Raw genomic sequence first — 22,753 nt, 5'->3', positions numbered from 1 at the left:
GTGCTGGGGCCTCTGCATCGTCAGGGGATAAGAATTTTATTCTACCCTGGACGACGTTCTGGTCCTCGGCCGGTCAGAGAAGATCGCCAGGTCTCATACCAGGCAGGTGGTGGAATTCCTCACCAGCCTGGGTTTTGCTGTAGACTGGAAGTAGAGTACTCCTCTTCCCAGTCAACGGGTGGAGTACTTGGGCTTATTTCTAAGCTCAAGGTCTATATGGGCATTCCTCTCAGAGCGGCGGCGAGTGGATGTTCTCGGCGCGCCCGGGAGGTTCCGTCCTAGGACGGTTACGGAGCTGTCCGTGATGCGCCTGCTCGATATGATGGCATCTGCTCACTCTGTGGTCCCTCTTGGCCTCCTCTTCATGAGGAGGATACAGAGGTGGTTTTTCCAGTATGGAAATAGACCCGGTGAGAGACAAGTGGAAGCGGCTGAAGGTTCCCATGTCAGTACTGGGGGACCTCGCCCTCTGGGGCCCTCACCAGCGGGGTCTCCATGGGCAGCAGGCTGTCACATGTCAAGGTCTTCACCAACGCCTCCCTCACCAGATGGGGGGGGACGTGTCGGGCCAACGCAGTAGGGGGCAACTGGCAGGACCATGCTGCCCGGTCTGCACTACATTTCAATGTGTTGGAATTGAAGGCAGTCCTTCTGGTCCTCAAACGGCTCGGCCACCTTATGGTGGGCGAGCATGTTTTGATCAGGATGGACAACACGACGTCAGCATCGTATATCAACAGACAGGGAGGAGTACACTCCCCCCGTCTGCACTGGGCGGCGGTCGAGCTCTGGCTATGGGCGTCTCTCAATCTGCGCAGCCTGAAAGCTCTCCACATCCCTGGCAGGGAGAATGTGGGTGATGTCGCGGGGCGGTCCTCACCCTGACGAGTGGGGACTACGTCCAGACATAGTCAGACAGGTCTGGGAGCGATTTGGGGAGGCCACGGTGGACCTGTTTGCGAGGAGACAGTCCCACCAGTGCCCCTTGTGGTTCTCGGTCAGTCGGAGGGACAACCCCTCTCTGGAGGTGGATGCCTTCTCGATGTATCCGTGGCCGCCTGGGATTCTGTATGCGTTCCCCCCTATACACCTGATAGCTCAGCTGTTGGAGCGGGTATGTCGGGAACGCAGGACTTTGATCCTGATCGCACCGGACCGGGGCACGGCTGTGTGGTTCCAAGCCCTGATTCAGCTCTTGGTGGCCCCGCCGTGGCCTGTTCCGTGGTCACCACGGGCCCTCTCTCAGGCATGCGGAACTCTGTTTCTGCCTCCTGTTCTGGGGCAGCCATTGATGGTTTGGCTGCTGAAAGGGTGAATCTGGAGGGGATGTGTCTTAACCCTACTGTGGTTGACACCATCCGGAATGCGCGTGCTCCATCCACTACCGCGGTTTACGCTGGGAAGTGGCGTATGTTTCAGGAGTGGTGTGAGGTTGGGGGCCTGGACCCAGTGTCTTGCCCCCTGGACTCGGTTCTTTCCTTCCTCCAGTCTATCCTGGATAGTCTGTCGGCTTCGACGGTGAGGGTATACGCCGCGGCTATATCCTCTTGTCACGTGGGCTTTGTGGGCGGTACGCTGTTCAGCCACCCTCTCGTGAAATGATTCCTGCTTGGCGCTCGGCGTCTCAAGCCTGTGGAACGTTCTCTGTCTCCGAGTTGGGACCTCCAACTGGTCCTGGGTCGGTTGTCGGAGGCCCCGTTTGAGCCTCTTGAGCAGGCGCCATTGGATCGGCTGTCTTTTAAGACTGCGTTCCTTTTGGCCATCTCCTCCGCTAAGCATGTGGGTGAGCTGTGTGCTCTCTCGATGCGGCCTGAGTGCCTGTCTATTCGGGCCGATAGCGGTGCGACTCTGATGCCTAATCCGGTCTTCGTGCCAAAGAATATCCGGAGCTCTTTTCGCTCCAGGGATATTGTGATTCAGGCGTTTCATCCTCCTCCTCACGCTAGTGGGTTGGAGGCGAGCCTTCACCTGTCGTGTCCTGTCCGTGCACTGGGGGTTTACCTTAGTCGCACGCAGGGTCTCAGGGCTTCCGATCAACTGTTTGTTTGTTACGGTGGCCTTTGCGCGGGTAAGGCGCTTTCCAAGCGGCGCCTGTCACGTTGGTTGTGCGAGGGTATTGCCCTTTGCTACACGTTGGCTGGACAGGTTCCCCCCGGGGGTGTCAGGGCGCATTCCACTCGTGGTGTGGCGGCCTCTGCGGCCCTGTTGGGGGGGGCCTCGGTGGAGGACATCTGTGCTGCGGCCTCCTGGTCCTCCCCGAGTCCTTTTGTTAAGTTTTACCTCATGGACATGACTGGGGGTTCTGTCTCCCAGGCAGTCCTGAGGTCCGGGACCTCTCCTGCATCCCGCCATCAGGTGGGCTAGCGGGAGTGTGTGGGTGTGGACCGCGGGGTGCTGTGTCACACATGGTCCTGCTTGCGCTGTGCGTTCGGGGGTGCCTGGGTCCCCCTTTTTCGCACTTTGGTTGTAGTTGACTGCCTCCCCCCCTTCGTTAGGACGGACGGGGTGGACGGGACTCCCCTCCTCCCTGGCAGGGGCTTACGGGCCCTCAGGGGATGCATTTGACGTGGCCACGCGTCCACTCTGCCCTTTATCTCAGTAGGCAGAGCGAGACACGATTGGCCAGTATGGTATATAACATAAGGTTATCCTATGGAAGTTTGCCTTTGAGAACCAATGGTTCTCGAGCCGTAACGGCACATGGGGCAGGAGCCTATCTCCTGTTTCTGTAGCGTGAGGCAGCTTGATGTACAAGTACACCCCTTGGACATGACGCTAGTATGTCGCAAGGACTTCCCCCCAAACCAACCCTTGATGCTGAGTGTCAAGCAGGGAGGCTATGGGTACCATTTTTAAATAGTGTTTGGTATGACTCTGCCGGGGCTTGAACTCACAGCCTCCCGAACTCAGGGCGGACACTATACCCATGAGGCCACTGAGCCGGTTATCCTATAACCCTAGTTATATCATACTGGCTGAGCGTCTCGCTCTTCAGCGCCCTGAGGTCCCTTGGATGTTTTCCGTGTATGGAATTCAAACTCTTCTAGACTGTACCTCACTCCCAAGTTACAGTTTTTCTCAATTGCTTTGGTGCATTTCTCTGATCAGAATTAAAGTTCTGATAACTGTTAGTGCATTTCTCAAAACAATTAGTACAAACTGCAAAACCTAGTTGATAACCTGCAGAAGTGTGTCACTTGCTCAAAATGGATAGTTCATTCCTCAAAAGCAAGTATTCATGTCAATGAAAGTGTCACTGTCATCAAAATGAAAAGTCCTGACACCATTGTTTATGAACAAGATAGTCAAATGGTTTTGTCATGTTTTCATTATGACAGATCACTCTGTAAGTGTTTTCCAATGCAAAAAAGCCAGATATTGGTGACACTACCTGAAAATGCTCAAGACAGCACTATACACTATTTGCACAGCCATTTGAAATCTACAGTTACACATTACTGTACACACTGTACACATTGTAATATTCCCTCCTTGTTGGTCTGGGACATCAATGGTTGCTCTCTGTCCAATGGGATTTCTTCCACGCGGTCTACCTTTTGCCAGATTGAAACCCGCCTCATCAACGTATAATGTGTGCAGCGGTTCCCTGGTACACGCTTTATCCCAGAAGAGAGAGAGATAAAAACTATAAACTTTTCCTGTGTAACATAATCCATTTTGGACAACATATTGTACAGTATGAACTGGCATGTAAGTGTACTGCATGGCACTACACAAAGTAACCAGTTTACAGCACTGAACATTAGAGTATATGCATAGAACACATAAATGTTTTACTTGTGCATACTGGTGGCGGATCTCCTTCACTCTGTTCCAGTCAAATGGCTACTCATTTGTCAATTGTACTACAATTGTTTTATGCACATTTAATTTCCACTGAGCACTCTGTCAATTGTAGCAATTGAAACGGATTCAATATTCCCAAAGATATTGTCATCCTCTATAACAGCGCTTTGTATATCTGTCAACCTTATGGCATTGTTTGCAATCACCATTGCACAAATGGCTTCCTCTTGTTGCGGAGTAAAAAAGGGGCCCTCTTCCACCTCTGCGAGGTTGTCTTGCAATCTTATGTGGTGCAGAGTAAAATTACAGTAATGTACAGCAAACATGAGATATACTGCTTTACAGTAACCCATATTACCGTAGTGTACAATAACAGTGCTTCCCACTTGTAAAATTATGCAATACAGTACCATACTGTAAATATGGCAAATATTTACTGTAACACTACTGTACACTACAATACAGTAAATCTGTGCTGCAGTAAAGCTGTCTAAAATGTAAAAAGTGACAAGTTCTTGTCCCACTGCAAGCTTCATGTATGACACAATTACTGTCCAGTATACACACCTGCTCTCCTGACAAAATGTTTGAATACAGTAATTTACTGTAATTTACAGTGGTTCTCTCAACATTTGGCTGCACCCTTTGACCAGCCTCAGCCATTGTGAGGCCGTGATTGATAGATTTTGACAACTAGTTCAACATTTTTGTATGTAATGACTCAATCAATGAAATGAGGACTATTAGTTTTATAGGGAATGACTATTCAGCAGTCATAAGTATAGTTAATTTTGACTGACATGACATAAGCAAATGATAATGTTATAAAACAGCAGAGAATCGTATGAAAGCAATTGATGCATGTCCAAAAGCATTTGCAATTTGTTCGGAGGAATGAGAAACTGCTACTATGATGTGCACAAATGACAAAAGGTTGTGGAGGTTGAACTAACAGTTATGATAACTTTAATTCTGATCAGAGAAATGCACCAAAGCAATTGAGAAAAACTGTAATGACAGAGCCAGAGTTAGCCCCTCCAAACAGCCTCTCCAAACAGCCTAGCCCCCCCAAAACAGCCTAGCCCCTCCAAAACAGCCTAGCCCCTCCAAACAGCCTAGCCCTCAAACAGCCTAGCCCCTCCAAATAGCCTAGCCCTCAAACAGCCTAGCCCCTCCAAACAGCCTCTCCCAACAGCATAGCCCCTCAAACAGCCTAGCCCCATTAAACAGCCTAGCCCCTCAAACACCCTAGCCCCTCAAACAGCCTCTCAAACAGCCTAGCCCCCCAAACAGCCTAGCCCCCTCAAACAACCTAGCCCCCCAAACAGCCTAGCCCCCAACAGCCTAGCCCCTCCAAACAGCATAGCCCCCCAAACAGCCTAGCCCCTCCAAACAGCCTAGCCCCCCTCAAACAGCCTAGCCCCTCCAAACAGCATAGCCCCCCAAACAGCCTAGCCCCTCCAAACAGCCTAGCCTCTCCAAACACCCTAGCCCCTCAAACAGACTCTCAAAAATCCTAGCCCCCCAAACAGCTTAGCCCCCTCAAACAGCCTAGCCCCCCCCCCAAACAGCCTAGCCCCCTCAAAACAGCCTAGCCCTCAAACAGCCTAGCCCCTCCAAACAGCCTAGCCCTCAGACAGCCTAGCCCCTCCAAAGAGCATAGCCCCCCAAACAGCATAGCCCCCCAAACAGCCTAGCCCCTCCAAACAGCCTAGCCCCCCTCAAACAGCCTAGCCCCTCCAAACAGCATAGCCCCCCAAACAGCCTAGCCCCTCCAAACAGCCTAGCCTCTCCAAACAGCCTAGCCCCCCTCAAACAGCCTAGCCCCTCCAAACAGCCTAGCCCCCCTCAAACAGCCTAGCCCCTCCAAACAGCCTAGCCCCTCCAAACAGCATAGCCCCCCAAACAGCCTAGCCTCTCCAAACAGCCTAGCCCCTTAAACAGCCTCTCAAACAGCCTAGCCCCCTCAAACAGCCTAGCCCCCCCAAACAGCATAGCCCCCCAAACAGCCTAGCCCCTCCAAACAGCATAGCCCCCCAAACAGCCTAGCCCCTCCAAACAGCCTAGCCCCCTCAAACAACCTAGCCCCTCCAAACAGCCTAGCCCCTCAAACAGCCTAGCCCCTCAAACAGCCTAGCCTCTCCAAACAGCCTAGCCCCTCCAAACAGCCTAGCCCCTCCAAACAGCCTAGCCCCTCCAAACAGCCTAGCCCCCCTCAAACAGCCTAGCCCCTCCAAACAGCATAGCCCCCCAAACAGCCTAGCCCCTCCAAACAGCCTAGCCCCTCCAAACAGCCTCTCAAACAACCTAGCCCCTCCAAACAGCCTAGCCCCTCCAAACATCCTAGCCCCTCCAAACAGCCTAGCCCCTCCAAACAGCCTAGCCCCTCCAAACATCCTAGCCCCTCCAAACAGCCTAGCCCCTCCAAACAGCCTCTCAAACAACCTAGCCCCTCCAAACAGCCTAGCCCCTCCAAACATCCTAGCCCCTCCAAACAGCCTAGCCCCTCAAACAGCCTAGCCCCTCAAACAGCCTAGCCCCTCCAAACAGCCTAGTCCCCTCCAAACAGCCTAGCCCCTCCAAACAGCCTCTCAAACATCCTAGCCCCTCCAAACAGCCTAGCCCCTCAAACAGCCTAGCCCCCCTCAGACAGCCTAGCCCCTCCAAACAGCCTAGCCCCCTCAAACAGCCTAGCCCCCTCAAACAGCCTAGCCCCCCCCCCAAACAGCCTAGCCCATCCCAACAGCCTAGCCCCCTCAAACAGCCTAGCCCCCTCAAACAGCCTAGCTCCATCAAACAGCCTAGCTCCATCAAACAGCCTAGCCCCCTCAAACAGCCTAGCCCCTCCAAACAGCCTACCCCCCCCCCCCCCCCCCCCCCCAAATCCTAAGGTAATAGTGTGGTAAACATTGACTGTATTTCATAACTAATATGTGTGAATAATTAGAGAATCATAATGTAAAAGCCAGGCTCAGCCAAAGGTGATATTATTGGTTACAAGAGACAGACATTCCAAACCCCCCACTCTAACAGATGTAATCAGTGGAGAACAAAGACTGTATGTAAATATAAGTCACACCCAGCGCCTAACAGAATACAGGCAGAGGAACACAGATCTAACTTGTTTTTGCTAGAGTTCATGGAAACTAATTCACAAACAAGTTATCTATTAATCAACTGTTTAGTATCAAAATGCACGCAAAAGAGTAGAAACTGTGATAAAACTGGAAGAGTGTAATTCAGAATCCACTAGAGATATTTGGGTAAAATGTTTAAATAGGAGATGTCTCTGTGGAAGAAAGCCACAGACCCCCTGGACTGAAGCGACCTGAGCAGCAAAGGAGGGGGTCATCAAAAGCACCCTCCTCTGTTTACTGAAGGAAAACACAGACAAGGAGATCGAGGAGGGGGGGCAGCCAGCCCCCACAGAGGAAACCAGGGGGAGGGGCGGACCGCCCTCACAGAAGACCACCGGATTGGACCAAAACGTACTACTAGACTGCTAGGATTGGTGGAAAATGATAGTATTTAAGATCGAACACAGTGTTAATTTAGGAGCCCAGACACCCCAGGTCTGCCACTCCCCGACCCATCCAGAGAAGGCTGTCTGCTGATTTTTCATATGAGTAAGCTGGATGGAGTAGTCACTGTTTGTGATATATAGATTTAGATGCTTATCTTAAAAACCGGGCTTACTCATGTGTAAAATGCTTACAGTAGATTCTCTATTTTCATTTGATGTTGACATGACTGTGTATGTACATGCAGGGTTTGATGTGCAAACCCTAGTAATCCTTTGTACAGACATATGTTAATGTGCTCTGAATAATCCTTGTATGAGAAAGCAAACTTCTAATTCACTCTGAGCCCCCGAGGCAAATAAATGGGTTTGAACTATAGTTCTTCTTTTGCCTGGCCTAAACAGTTATTTTCTCTATCAGTAGAGAAAGACCATTTGAATCATTGATGACCTTCTTTCCTCCTTCCAGATAGCAACATCATTGTACTGTAAAATCACCTTAGATATTGAGTAAGAATATACCACAATAGCCAAATCCTCCCTTTAGGATTACAAAACTACAGCTCCCAAGCACAGTGCTCATTTTCACACCATTGAACTACAACCTAAACTAGACTATAATAAACCAATGTCAATAAAGTGGTATGGAATTTCACCATCCCTACTCCACAGGCAGTGCTATACTGCTACAGTGGGTGTCAGCGTTTGACCCCCCCCAAGATGGCCTGGGTTTGGACCTTGCCATCTGCTCTCTCTATCGAAACATCATTCCTGTTTTCTCAGTAAAATACATCAACTTTTGAAAGAGCAATCGAAAGCGGTCACGCCTCCCAGTGCAATAATAATAATAATAATAATAATAAATAATAAAAAAAAATTGTATCCACTGTGGAGAGCGGGGCTCGAACAGGAGACATCCTGTTCGAGCCTAGTCTCCAGCATTCGTTGCGAGCGCCTTGCCCACTGCGCCACGTAGGCGCCCAATAATAAATACAATTTCTATAGAGCCTTTCATGAAACCCAAGGTTGCTTCACAATCAAGAGGGCTAGGGAAAGGGGGCAATAGGGGAAAAGGAAAAAAAAGGGGGGGGTGAGGGCAGGTAAGGGATAATGAACCTAATCTAATCTAAACTAACTAATGGGGAAAAGCCTTGGTGAAGAGGTGTGTTTTGAGAGCAGGTTTGAAGGTGTCCAGGGTTGGGGTGTTGCGGATTTCAGGGGGGAGAGAGTTCCAGAGCTCAAGGCTCTGTCACCGAAAGTCCGCAGCCTGGTGCAAGGGATGGAGAGGAGACCCAGATCAGAGGATCGTAGGTTCCGGGATGGAGTGTGCACCGCTGAGAAGGTTGCCTGAGAGCTTCCATGTGTGCTTGAACGTGTCGGTGTTATGGTTTGTAAACAACCCCAACAGCACGACACAGACAGGTAGTTCAGAGTTAGCCAAAAACGATGGGCGTATTTATTTACAAACAGAAAAGAGCAAAAAACAACATAAAAGCATTCAGGGGGAATGTCCTTGAGCAGAGTAGGCTCTGCGGCTCTGCAGCTCGGCCCAGAGCAGAGTTGGCTCCGTGGCGCTGCGGCTCTGCAGCTTATTCAATATCCACTCAGGGCGGAACAGAGAAAAAAGAGAATGTCATTAATCCAACGTAGGGAATATGAGGCAGTCCAGTAACTAAGCAGAGTCCAGTAACTAAAACAAGCGACACCTCTTCAGTGTTTACGGAACACACAAAAAACAGAATGAAGGTCTTGAGTCCAGGAAAAAATGAGGAAATCAGAGCATCAAAAATATACTTCCAAAAACTCACCAAGGGCAAAAGGAGATACGAGGCACGGGTCCACGGAGAAAAGTCTGTAACCTGGTGCGAGGGATGGAGGGATGGAGAGGATGGAGAGGGATGGAGAGGAGACCTAGATCAGAGGATCGTAGGTTCCGGATCGTAGGTTCCGGGATGGAGTGTACTGGTGGAGGAGATCAGACAGGTACCGGGGGGCGAGGGCATGGAGGGATTTGTAGGTGAGGAGCAGGAGTTTGAAGGTGATGCGGAACCTGACTGGAAGCCAGTGGAGATGGATGAGGGTGGGGGTGATGTGCTGCCAGGGCTTGGTGTGAGTGAGAACCCTGGCAGCTGAGTTCTGGACATACTGGAGCCTGTCCAGGGCTTTGCTGGGTACCCCGAACAGGACTCCATTACAGTAGTCCAACCGGGAGGTGACGAATGAGTGGATCAGGGTCTCAGCCACAGAGTCTGAGAGTAAGGGTCGGAGACGGGAGATGTTCCTGAGGTGGTAGAAGGCAGACTTGGTGACAGATTTGATGTGGGAGTGAAATGAAAGTGTGGAGTCAAGGGTGACGCCCAGGTTACGGACTTCGAGAGACGGGGAGATGGAACAGCCGTTAACGTGGAGGAGGAGATCTCCAACCTTCCCGAGCAGTGCCTTGGGGGCCACAACCATGAGCTCTGTCTTTTTGCTGTTGAGTTTAAGTAACAGAGAAGTAAAAACTTCTCTGCCTTAACGAAGAGCCTGTTGTGGAGAAGGCACTCAAGTACTCGGCGGACATGCTGGACATGTTCTTCGAGAGTCTTTGAGAAGATGAGGATGTCGTCAAGGTAGACCACCACAAACTCCTCGAGCATGTCACGGAGGACGTCGTTCATGAGCGCCTGGAATACCTGCCGGAGCGTTGGTGAGGCCGAACGGCATCACCAGATACTCAAATGACCCCTGGGAGTCTTGAAGGCGGTCTTCCACTCGTCGCCCTCTCGGATACGGACCAGATGGTAGGCACTCCGGAGGTCCAGTTTAGTGAAGACGGTAGCCTGGGTGAGGGGCTCGAAGGTGGAGTTCATGAGAGGAAGAGGATACTTGTTCTTGATGGTGATCTCGTTGAGTTGGCGATAGTCAATGCAGGGCCGGAGACCTCCGTCCTTCTTCCCAACAAAAAAGAAGCCCGCCGCCACCGGGGAGGACGAGGGCCGAATGAGGCCTGCTGCCAAGGACTCAGAGATGTACTCCTCCATCGCTGCCTTCTCCTGGCCACGAGGTCGATTGCACAGTCGTAAGGCCGATGAGGAGGAAGGGCCTGAGCCCGGGACTTGCTGAAAACCTCCCAGAGGTCGTGGTACTCAGGGGGGATAGTTGAGAGGTCCGGGGGGCGGCACACTAGGGGAACTCTGGGGAGACGGACTGGACGCCGCCTGAAGACACTGGGCATGACAGGAGGAGCTCCACCCCATGATGGTGCCGGAGGACCAGGCGATGTGGGGCTCATGCAGCGCGAGCCAGGGACGACTCAGAACTACTGGGACTAGAGGGGATCTGGTAATAAAGAACTGGAGTCTCTCAACGTGATTACCAGCAATGGTGAGGAGGACAGGACAGGTGCGTTGAGCGATGTCGGCCAGGCGGTGCTGATCCAACGCGAAAACCTCCAAGGGCCTCTCGAGGTTCTCAAGTGGAATGTTGGCCTGGGTGGCAAACTCAAAATCCAGGAAGCTCTCATCAGCCCCCGAGTCAATGAGTGCACCCACCGTCGCCCGCTGGTCCGCCCAGGCCAGGGTGACGCTCGTCAGATGGTTAGGTGGTGCATGGGTGTGGGAACAGAAAAAACGGCTCACCAGGATCTCCCGGGGTCCCAGCAAGCCTAGTCTTTTGGCCGGGTAGGACAATTGTAGATACGGTGTCCATCCAGGCCGCAGTAGAGGCAAAGGCCGGACCTGAGCCGGGACTCCCGTTCGGCCGGGCTAATGTGTGTGCATCCCAGCTGCATGGGTTCCTCCTTGGTCACAGGTCGGGAGGGAAAAAGACCACCAGTCGCGGAGGAGACAGGACGATAAGCAGTCCAGTCACAAGTGCAGGAGGTCTGGGGAACGGCTGGGGGTCCCAGTCGGGCTCGCTCGCGCCTTCTCTCCCGGAGGCGTCCGTTGATGCGGATGGCGAGGCTGATTAGGGCCTCGAGCTAATCAGGCTCCTCCCGGGTGGCGAGCTGGTCTCTCACAGCGTCGTTGAGCCCCTTCAGGAAAGTGAGATGAAGCGCCCGGTCATTCCAACCACTCTCGGTTGTGGCCAGTCTGAACTCCAGCGTGTAGTCGGTGACACTGCCACTGCCCTGCCGGAAGGTGCCCAACCGGGCTCCAGGGTCCTGGCCACGAGCTGGGTGGTGGAAAACCCTTCGGAGCTCTGCCACAAAATCTGTGTATGAAAAACAGAAGTCAGCCCTCATGGACCAGGAAGCAGTAACCCACTGTGCTGCTCGGCCTGTGAGCAGGTTAGTCATGTAAGCCACCTGGGCTCCCTCTGTCGTAAATCTGCTGGGTTGATGAATGAAAACTAACTCACATTGCATGATGAACGTGGCACAGTCCTCGAAGTTACCGTCGAACAATCGTGGGTTGGAGAGATGGGGCTCCCGAGGAGCAGTTTCGGGAGGCGCAGGGTTAGTCGCGGCGGCGGGTGGTGGTCCGGCTGGGACTCCTGCCACAGGTGGGGTTAAACGCAGGGTGTTAAATGCTGCACTGAGAGTCTGCAGCTGGTGTAGAATATCAGCCTGCTGATTACCCTGCACAGTCTGCTGGGTGGTTAGAGTGTCTAGAGAAATCTGGATAGGCTGGACCTGGGCCCAGAGGTCCTGCACGCGTGTAGCTTAATCCCAGCGGAAGAGTGCCAGAACGCTTCCGCATTCTTCGCCGCACGCCAGTACGGTAATGCGCATTTCCTTTTCCTTCGCCCAGGTGCTGAAATGGAAATGCATGTAGTACATTGCAACACAACGCAGCATTTCCGCGTACATTGCAACGTAACAAAACGCAAGCTGTCAACTGTACTTTACATATTATCCAAACGAGGACCACATAATGTTATTTCCCAGTACATTGTAACATTAACACAACGCAGCTGTCAACTGTACTTTACATATTATGGAATACATGTATATTATCGCGACGTGATTCACTCGCTGTCGCCGCTGTCAACTGTACTTTACATATTATCCAAACGAGGACCACATAATGTTATTTCCCTGTACATTGTAACGTTAACACAACGCAGCTGTCAACTGTACTTTACATATTATGGAATACATGTATATTATCGCGACGCGTCGTCACAGACTAAACAGTGTTCTGGATTTTCCTACAATGGATTATTGATTGTAAATTGAACCCTTGCACTGAAGAACCATTATGAATCTGTGTTAGAAAATGTTTTGGATCTAAATCACTTGGAGTTTGAAAGTGATATCAGAAGAAACTACTCAACCTCGGCTGCGTGATTAATATGAACCAAAGCGTGTTAATATGTGTCGAACCAAGCGGGGATCTCATGCGCATGCGCACGCGAGCACCTCGCGGGCACCTCGCGAGCATCTCGCGAGCACCTGGGCGAAGGAAAAGGAAATGCGCATTACCGTACTGGCGTGCGGCGAAGAATGCGGAAGCGTTCTGGCACTCTTCCGCTGGGATTAAGCTACACGCGTCCTGCATGGCAGCCGCAGCCGCACCTAGCTGTTGGGTGTGGTCGTTGGTCAGCTGGATCTGACCTGCCAAGGCTGCTCTAACACTGTCTGTGTCGGCTGGGGTCGACATGGTCGGGTCGTAATGTTATGGTTTGTAAACAACCCCAACAGCACGACACAGACAGGTAGTTCAGAGTTAGCCAAAAACTATGGGCGTATTTATTTACAAACAGAAAAGAGCAAAAAACAACATAAAAGCATTCAGGGGGAATGTCCTTGAGCAGAGTAGGCTCTGCGGCTCTGCAGCTCGGCCCAGAGCAGAGTTGGCTCTGTGGCGCTGCGGCTCTGCGGCTCTGCAGCTTATTCAATATCCACTCGGGGCGGAACAGAGAAAAAAGAGAATGTCATTAATCCAACGTAGGGAATATGAGGCAGTAACTAAGCAGAGTCCAGTAACTAAAACAAGCGACACCTCTTCAGTGTTTACGGAACACACAAAAAACAGAATGAAGGTCTTGAGTCCAGGAAAAAATGAGGAAATCAGAGCATCAAAAATATACTTCCAAAAGGGGTAACAGGGGCGACTTCCAAGGACATACTGGAGAAACAACGGAGAAACGACACGGGAGGAACAAGCAGCAGGTGGTGGTGAGCAAAACGACCCGACCCAGAATGTTCAGAAACCCCGTGTATTAAAGGGCTCCCTTCGAGATGATTGGAAACTCCTTTCAGGTGCGTGATGGTAATTGGTACCTGGAAGCGTGCAGTACTGGGCCAGCCCTCACAGTCGGGTTCTGTTGGCCTGGTTGACGGCTATGCTGTCCTCGCAGCTCTCTGGCGCAGCCATCGGGGAGATTCCTGTTAACCTCTATGCAGTTCATCCTCAGACACCGGTTTGAGGAGCGCTGTACAGTGTGCCAGTTTAATACACGGGAGAGCTCTACAAAATGTATACAGGGCAACACAGATGGCTCGACGATGTAAACAAAATAATAACTTTTTTCCCTCCAAGAGTAAAAGCGGTGCTTCCATCTGGTTGATTCGAGGCTTTGGATGATGAGTCGACGATAAATGATTATCAATCTTTGAGAGTATTCTTGCTTGTGGTATTACGCCTGTTGACAGACGTCTTAAAATGGTACGTTCAGAATCGAATGGTGACATTTAAACTCTTAACGTGCAATGAGTCTCCCTGGCCATTTTAGTTTTCGTTTTTGAGGACTGCATACTTTGAGGACTTTGCAAACCAAAACAACATACTTTATACTTATAGCACATGCATGAGCCTGGTCTCTTTTGAAAGATGACATTCTGATGTTTCTGATTCCAGAAAGAAAATAAATGTTTAGTGCTAACTATGGGGGTAACGGATGGTACATGGAAGCCACGGTTCGGTACGTACCTCGGTTTTGGGGTCACAGTTCGGTATGATTTCGGTACACAGGAAAACAATATTTATGATTATTATATATTTATAATAATTATTATAATAATTATTATTATATATAATTATTTTGTATTAAGTTATACTTAGTTCCACCTAGGCTTGCTGCGGTAGTCAGTCAGTGATAACGGTGTTATTCTGTGTTCAGGAATCCACTTGAGTAAATTAATTGCCTACAGTCCCCACCCCCCACCGTTGTAGTTTCACTTTCACTTCCAGAGTAGATTTTACTTCACGTGACGCAGAGAAAGACTAGAGAAGAGATGCCATGTTACACAACAATGAGAGGATTTATCACTATTTTGGATTTAAACACCGTAGCAGCTCAACTGGAGAGGAGCTCAAAGGACCAGTCCAGATCGCTTCTATACTTTAAGCAAGTGGCTTGTCCGCGTTATTTTTTTTCCTAACCGCATTTCTGGCAGACGCTCTCTGATTGGCCACTGACTGACGCTCTCTGATTGGCCACTGACATGTTTGCCCAATCACGTGATGAGCTGTGTCTTTGCCCATTTCCGCGTCGAACAGCCTGCAAACTACCTGGCGTTCTATCGCCATGCTCTAAGACAAACTCTAACCATAACCAACTTCGAAAGAGTGCCTAAGCTTAACCGTCGAAAGAACTTGCCGTCACGCTCTAAGATAAACTCTAACCTTAACCAACTTCGAAAGAGTGCCTAAGCTTAACCAGTGTAGAAACAGGCATCGGCCAATCAGAGAGCGTCTGCCAGAAATGCGGCCAGGAAAAAAAATAACGCGGCTTGTCCTTCCGCGTTCCCGTTTTGCGCTCTGATTGGCCAAGCACGTTTCTGGTCATGTGACATGTGCGCCAATCGTGGGACAGCAAGTTTTTGGACGGTTATGCTTAGGCGCTCTTTCGAAGTTGGTTAAGGTTAGAGTTTGTCTTAGAGCATGGCGATAGAACGCCTGCCCTGATTCAAAACTCTAACCTTAACCAACTGCGAAAGAGTCGCCTAAGCTTAACCAGTGATAAACTAGGCGTTAGGTAGTTTGCAGGCTGTTAGACCCGGAAATAGGTGCAGAACTTGCCGTCCCACGATTGGCGCACATGTCAGAAACGTGCGTGGCCAATCAGAGCGCAAAACGGGAACGCGGAAGGACAAGCCACTTGCTTAAAACATAGACACGTCCAGATCAGCAAAAGTACGTTTGCATGTTTTCTTTTCTTTTTTCTTCTCGGATCAGCTGGAAAGTAGCGCAGAAGAAAGTTGGTGTGCGTGTGTGTGTGCGTGTGTGCGTGTGTGTCTTTCCATTGGTTAACATTATTACGCGAACAAGAAAACTATGAACATTTTCAGCCTATTGTATATGCTGTGTTACAAACATACTGTATCATTCATGGTTGGTTTTGTTTCAGTGACACCTGTAGTAAGGGGAGGAGAGGAGAGGAGGAGAGGAGGGGAGAAACAGCCAAGTGCAGAGTGCGCGTTCATTTGTTTTGTCGGCTTGTTCATGCCTTTACAAGCTTCAACGTTTTATTCATCATCTAAATGTGGCAAGCAATGGGGGGGGGGGGGGTCGGCTGCTGATGGAGGCGCAGTGTTCAGGGTAACAGAGCATGAGGTGAGGCGGACCTTTAAAAAAGTGAATATCAGGAAGGCAGCAGGTCCGGACGGCATCCCCGGCCGCGTCCTAAAAGTCTGTGCCGACCAACTGGCCCCAGTATTCACTGACATATTTAACCTGTCCTTAGAACAGGCTGTCATCCCCACCTGCCTGAAGAAGTCCACTATTATCCCTGTACCCAAAAAATCCAAGCCTGCTTGCCTCAACGACTACCGCCCTGTAGCTCTCACCTCCATAGCCATGAAGTGCTTTGAGAAGCTAGTAAAGGGCTACATCTGCTCCTCCCTCCCCATCAACATGGACCCCCTGCAATTTGCATACCGCCCCAACAGGTCCACGGAGGACGCCATAGCCCATGTGCTGCACACAGCAGCATCACACCTGGACAAGAGGCAGGGGAACTATGTGAGAATGCTATTCATCGACTACAGCTCGGCATTCAATACCATAGTCCCCTCCATACTCATAGCCAAGCTCAGGGACCTGGGCTTGGGCTATGACCTCTGCCAGTGGGTCTTGGACTTCCTGACTGGCAGACCCCAGGTGGTGAGAGCAGGCAACTGCACCTCCTCATCCATCACCCTCAACATAGGGGCCCCCCAGGGCTGTGTTCTGAGTCCCCTCCTCTACTCCCTGTACACACACGACTGTGTGGCTCAGCGGAGTAGCAATACAATCATCAAATTTGCTGACGACACAGTGGTGGTGGGCCTGATCTCTGCCAACGACGAGAGGGCCTACCTGGAAGAGGTCAAGGTCCTGGCGGGATGGTGCCAGGAAAACAGCCTCTCCCTGAACGTCAGCAAAACAAAAGAGATGATTGTGGACTTCAGGAGGTCGGGGGTCAAGGACTACAGCCCCCTCAGCATCGACGGGGCACCGGTTGAGAGAGTCAACAGCTTTAAGTACCTCGGAGCCTACATATCCGAGGACTTGACATGGACCACACACATTGACAGTGTTGTGAAGAAGGCACGACAACGCCTCTACTTCCTCAGGCGCCTAAGGAAGTTCCAAGTCAGCCAGAAGATCCTTAAGAACTTCTACTCATGTACAATAGAGAGCATCTTGACCGGCAACATCACCTCCTGGTTTGGGAATAGCACTGCACAAGACCGAAGCAGACTACAAAGAGTGACACGTTCAGCCGAACGCACAATTGGAGGGGGGCTCCCCACCCTCCAGAACATTTACTACAAGCGTTGCAAGGGCAAGGCTAAGAGAATCATTAAAGACTCCAGTCACCCGAACAACTGCCTCTTTGAACTGCTGCGGTCAGGCAAGCGATACCGGAGTCTCAAGGCGAGCACAGAAAGACTCAGAAGAAGCTTCTATCCCCAGGCCATCAGGCTGCTAAACGAACAATGAATGAACACTACACAACAACAACCACCAAACGCACATAGCTCACACATCCACACGCACACACTCACTTTAAACAAACACACTGTAGCACCCACTCCACACACTTTATAGCACACACCCACTTTAAACAAACACACTGTAGCACCCACTCCCCACACTTTATATTTATGGATGAAGGATTGCACTACAACTCGTACACCTTACTGTAAATTGTACCTAAAATTGTACCTCATCCCATTTCTGCTTTGCACTAGATAGTACTGTACATTAGTACACTGCATAGTATTGTGTATTGTATATTATATGGTAACTCAGAACATTGTACATATGTCTATACCGAACACTGTGACCTCATTTTTCTTCTTCTAAATTCATGCTATATTATGTTATTATGTTATTTGATACTATCTTGTCTAGCACAGTCTCTGGAGCGTAACAGTAAGAAGCATTTTGTATGAAAGTATTCTGTACTTCTGTATGACAACTATTAAAGAACTTGAACTTGAACTTGATATGCAACGTTAAATGAATGACCTTCTGTGTTAAGAATGTTAGTAAGCCAGTGTAAAGTAAAGATATTGAGCATAGATTTGTAAAATGTTCACCTAGTGCTAGTGATATGTATGAGATGTATTCTTCGTATGGCTGCACGTACCGCACCGTGAGCCACGTACCGTAAATTCGTGGGACGAATACACGTACCGTTACATCCCTAGTGCTAACGTAATAGAGTAACATAGGTCTGAACTTGAGTTGTAGAAAAACTTGTTCTTCTGTAGTAGTTAGTAGTCCAGAGGTAGTATTTCCCCAGAAGGTGGTATGGCTTACAAATCCATGCGGATCCATAGCCTGAAGCCTTATGTAATACATGTCCAAACTTCATAAAGATCCATTCAGAAATGAGTGATTAGTAGTGATTTTGGTAAACTGTGTACAAAAGAAAAACTGAGTTTTCTCATAGACTTCAATTCATTCTGCTGTTTTTCTCTTCCTGTTTTTGCTCGTTAGTTTTTCACCAGATCCGTGATTCATACATCCCCATGTGGGGTATCATTGCAAAGCCAATTTTCGAGATCAGATCTAGATTGACGGAACTAGAGCCCCAAGAGTCAGGAGTGGTATTTTGCGCAATACTGTGTACTTTGCACAAGCCTCAAATACCGGCATGTAACTCGAGAACCGCTCAACGGAATTTGTCGGATTTTATTGCTATCGACAGGCAACAAATAAGCCTTCAATTCGATCTATATATTGTATTACAAAATATGCACACCCGAGCCACTAGGGGTCGCCAAAGAGCCGGTGGGCAAACCGTCTTGAAAAAGGGCCCACATGTGGTATCGCGCAATGTAAGAGGTTTTAAAATGTTGCTCTTTCCCAGACGATGGAAATGGCTTTTTTAAATCAGCACGGCAGTCACTAAAAACATCCGCCCGAAGTTCGCCCCAATGTCTTAGCTTCAACATGGCTGCTGGAACCCTCCCCCACCCTCCCAAGTCGTGTCATCCATAAGGGTGAGGAAATGGATATGGTGGTGGTTGAGTGATGAGGTTTCTTCTTTAATGACTCTAACAATAGCCATCTGCCAGAGCATTCGTCATCTCTAGCCTTGCCGGTGTTCTTCTGTACGACTCCCTCCTTCCATGGTGCCATTGTGCCTTCACTCCCCTGGTAATCTCCATAATGACACCACTGTTTAACCCACACCTCTACCACTTAAACCTCCACAGGACTTAATTAGCAGCCCTGAGTGGCTCTTCCAGTACTGTCTTTTATCACCTCCGCCATCTCACCCTGCTCCTCCAGCCCTAAGGGCCCAGCGGTGTCACCCTGACAACCCATGACCCCTCTCACCCCCTACCCCCAGCCATGATCTATTCTGATGATCACCATGTCTACTGCTAAGACAAAGCACTGCTATATAAGTGTATTCATCCCTACACAGTTAGATAGATAGATAGATAGATAGATAGATAGATAGATAGATAGATAGATAGATAGATAGATAGATAGATAGATAGATAGATAGATAGATAGATAGATAGATAGATAGATAGATAGATAGATAGATAGATAGATAGATAGATAGATAGATAGATAGATAGATAGATAGATAGATAGATAGATAGATAGATAGATAGATAGATAGATAGATAGATAGATAGATAGATAGATAGATAGATAGATAGATAGATAGATAGATAGATAGATAGATAGATAGATAGATAGATAGATAGCCCAGTGTAAATGGGTTTGAAACTATTTGTTGATTGGATGGTGAGTGAGCACATCAGAACAAAAACACCACCAAAATAAAATGTTCTCAAACTCACTGGCATAATACTGTAGGTCAATAGTACTCTGGAATGCTCTGCCGAAAAACATCTTATCTACAATACATGACTTAGATACATATGTAACGGTTGTGACAACGTCACCTCAAACTTCGATGCCCCAAGGGAGTTTCGAACACGGGTCTCCCACGGCACGTGCAACAGCACAGACCGCTATACCAAGAAGTGAACTCACTGCTTTGTAACGTGTCTATGTGTCTTTTGAGGATGAGAGTGAGTTTAACCCATAGCACCGCTACTCACCCCAGCCCTTCGTGACTGCGCTTCACGATACCATCCGTTACACATACATGAAAACAAAATTACTTTCATAAAATATATTAAGAGATATCTTGCAAACTTGTATGTAACTGCTATCTGTATGTATGTAACGGAGGTACCGCGAGTATATCCACAGTCACGATGGACTTCATGTGTTGTGAAGTGACTGTGGCACATAGCGGTACTGCAAGTAAACTCACTCCCCTTAAAAGGCATCCAGACACATTAAGTGACAAGTGACAAGTGACAAGAAGTGAGTTCACCTCTTGGTATAGTGGTCTGCGATGTCGCCCGCGGCACGGGCGCCCCGGGTTTGACTCCCACCCAGGTCATGTCAAATAAGACCGGTTTCATGTATGTAACTGCTATCTGTGTATTCTTTTAATTTTTTTGACTGGAAGGTTAGATTTGATTTTATAATGTGAATTTGTATATTTGTATTCATTTAAAGAATGTTTGTTTTGTTTTATTTTAATTTGTATTTTTAGTTGTACATTTGTATTGTATTTGTTTTGTCCAGGACCCCAGGAAGACTAGAGGCTCTTTCATGTGTCTCTAATGGGGATCATTTAACATAACATAAACATAAACTTGTGAAAATGGCTCAGACCCACATTTTCATTCAGATAGCGTAAGCTGTGAGGATGCCTTTGGGCCACAGTCTCAGAGAGTTCAATTCTACCAAGAAATATCTTTACTGACTACGTCCCAACTCCCAAGAGGCACAACGATTCTGAAATAAAACCTGTCATGCTTTCCCCACATTGCTAAACATTGGAGACGCATCAAGTCGTTTAGGACCACTGTCCAGGATATTTGATCTTTTTATTCCTAAAAGATTTGCACTACCACTTCGGCCTAGTTTAGTTTTTTGCATCTTGTAAATTTTTGTTTATTGTATATTTTGTATAGTGTTTGGACTTTAATACTTTTTACTGTATGAAGCACAATTTCAGGAGTGCCATACAGAACCAAGCATTTCACTATAATGTACCTTAATACTGTATGTGACAAATAAAACAAAACTTGAAACTTGATAAGTCTTCCGATAAATGATTGTGAATTTTAAGTAAAGTTATGTGAATAATTTTACATAATGAACTTTTGTAATGCATACTGTTTTTAAAAATATATGTAGGTGTTAAATAATAGAGCAAAGGTTTCATCTCAGGTCATTTGTCATGACCACCACGGCTTGTCATTACCATCTCATTCTGTGACAGTAATGAAATGTTTCACTTTTCAGCTTAAAACTGGCTTCACTTATAACTATCTAAGTCCCCCTGTACATCTGGCATGTAATGTATTCTAATTACACACAAATAAAGCACATTTGCCTCATAATTCCATAAAATTATGAAACTACACCTCGTTTGGTAATGAATTACACCAATGATGACACAAACGCAGAGAATAAGTTTACATATTTAATAGGAAGATGATGGATGGGAGGATGCACAAGTGTACGTGGTTAGGTGCTGGCATCCAACCTGGTGGAGAGGCCCTCTAGAAGAGGAAAGAGGGTTCCGTTAGCACAGTCGAGCCTCCAACCTGGTGGAGAGGCCCTCTAGAAGGGGAAAGAGGGTTCCGTTAGCACAGTTGAGCCTCCAACCTGGTGGAGAGGCCCTCTAGAAGAGGAAAGAGGGTTCCGTTAGCACAGTCGAGCCTCCAACCTGGTGGAGAGGCCCTCTAGAAGAGGAAAGAAGGTTTTGTAAAAGAAACAATTTTGGACAGACTTGGGAAAGAAATCTTCCCTGACCACTTTATTGAGGCAATTGAGCTATTTCCTGGAATGTAGGCCTTGGCTAGTGATTAAGGGTGGGGTGGTTCCTTTCAGTATCGCAGACAGATATAGCAATGAGAAGGAGAAAATAGTTAGACGGAAGCATAAGTGACGTGGTGGCAGAAAAAGTGATAAATAGGGATAGAAATCAAGAAATCTAGAGTTTAATCGATATGAAATTAACTTCCATTCTGGATTCAACCTTGGAAGAAATTAATGATGATTACAGAGTGGTGTAAGTGTAACCGATCTCATGCCCCGAGTGGGAGTTGAACCCCGGTCTGCCGCGGCACGGGCGGCATCACAGACCACTATACCAAGAGGTGAATTAACTTCTAAGTAATGGGTCTGGATGCCTCTGGGGAGTCAGTTTACTTGCAGTACCGCTGCCGTCCACAGTCTCTTCACAACACTGTCCATCGTGACTGTAGGATAGACACACGGTACCTCCGTTACACTCACCCCCCTAAACTCACACCACCCAAGGCATCTGGGTCACGGCACCAGTGTAACGGCTCTCATTCGACATGCCCCGAGTGGGAGTTGAACCCCGGTCTCCCGCGCCGCGGGCGGCATCACAGACCACTATACCAAGAGGTGAATTCACTTCTAAGTAATGGGTCTGGATGCCTCTGGGGAGTGAGTTTACTTGCAGTACCGCTGCCGTCCACAGTCACTTCACAACACTGTCCATCGTGACTGTAGGATAGACACACGGTACCTCCGTTACATAAGCCTCCTCCCAAAATTCGTATAATTGCTCCAAAAGATTTCTTACACGTCTGCCCATCTAAAATGGTCATTAAGGAAACTCACATTTAAGAAAACTTGATTGCTTTGCAATGTGTTCATCGTGATGGTAATGTCTCTCATACTGAAAAATCAACATGCACTCTCTCAAAAAATATTGTTGTGCTGGGAATTGCTCCCCTTAATTGTCATCAGATGAAAAAATTTACAATTCCCGCACTCACTTTTTCTCTGCTTTTATTGTCGTCAATGTTTCGGCTATTCAGCCTTCATCAGGACAGTGGCATGAAACAATGAGGTCTCACATTCATTTTATACAATTCCAAGGTCTGTTTTGGTTGATTGCATAACAGGGAGCACCTGTGCCTTCCTGTCAATAAACCAATTGGTTGAGCTTGCAGCCCCACTGGGTACTGCAGCAAAAAGA

The sequence above is a fragment of the Notolepis coatsorum genome, assembly GCF_963971535.1.
Source record: "Notolepis coatsorum genome assembly, chromosome: 20".
NCBI classification, from domain to species: Eukaryota; Metazoa; Chordata; class Actinopteri; order Aulopiformes; family Paralepididae; genus Notolepis; species Notolepis coatsorum.
Note: the sequence above shows the minus strand (reverse complement) of the source record.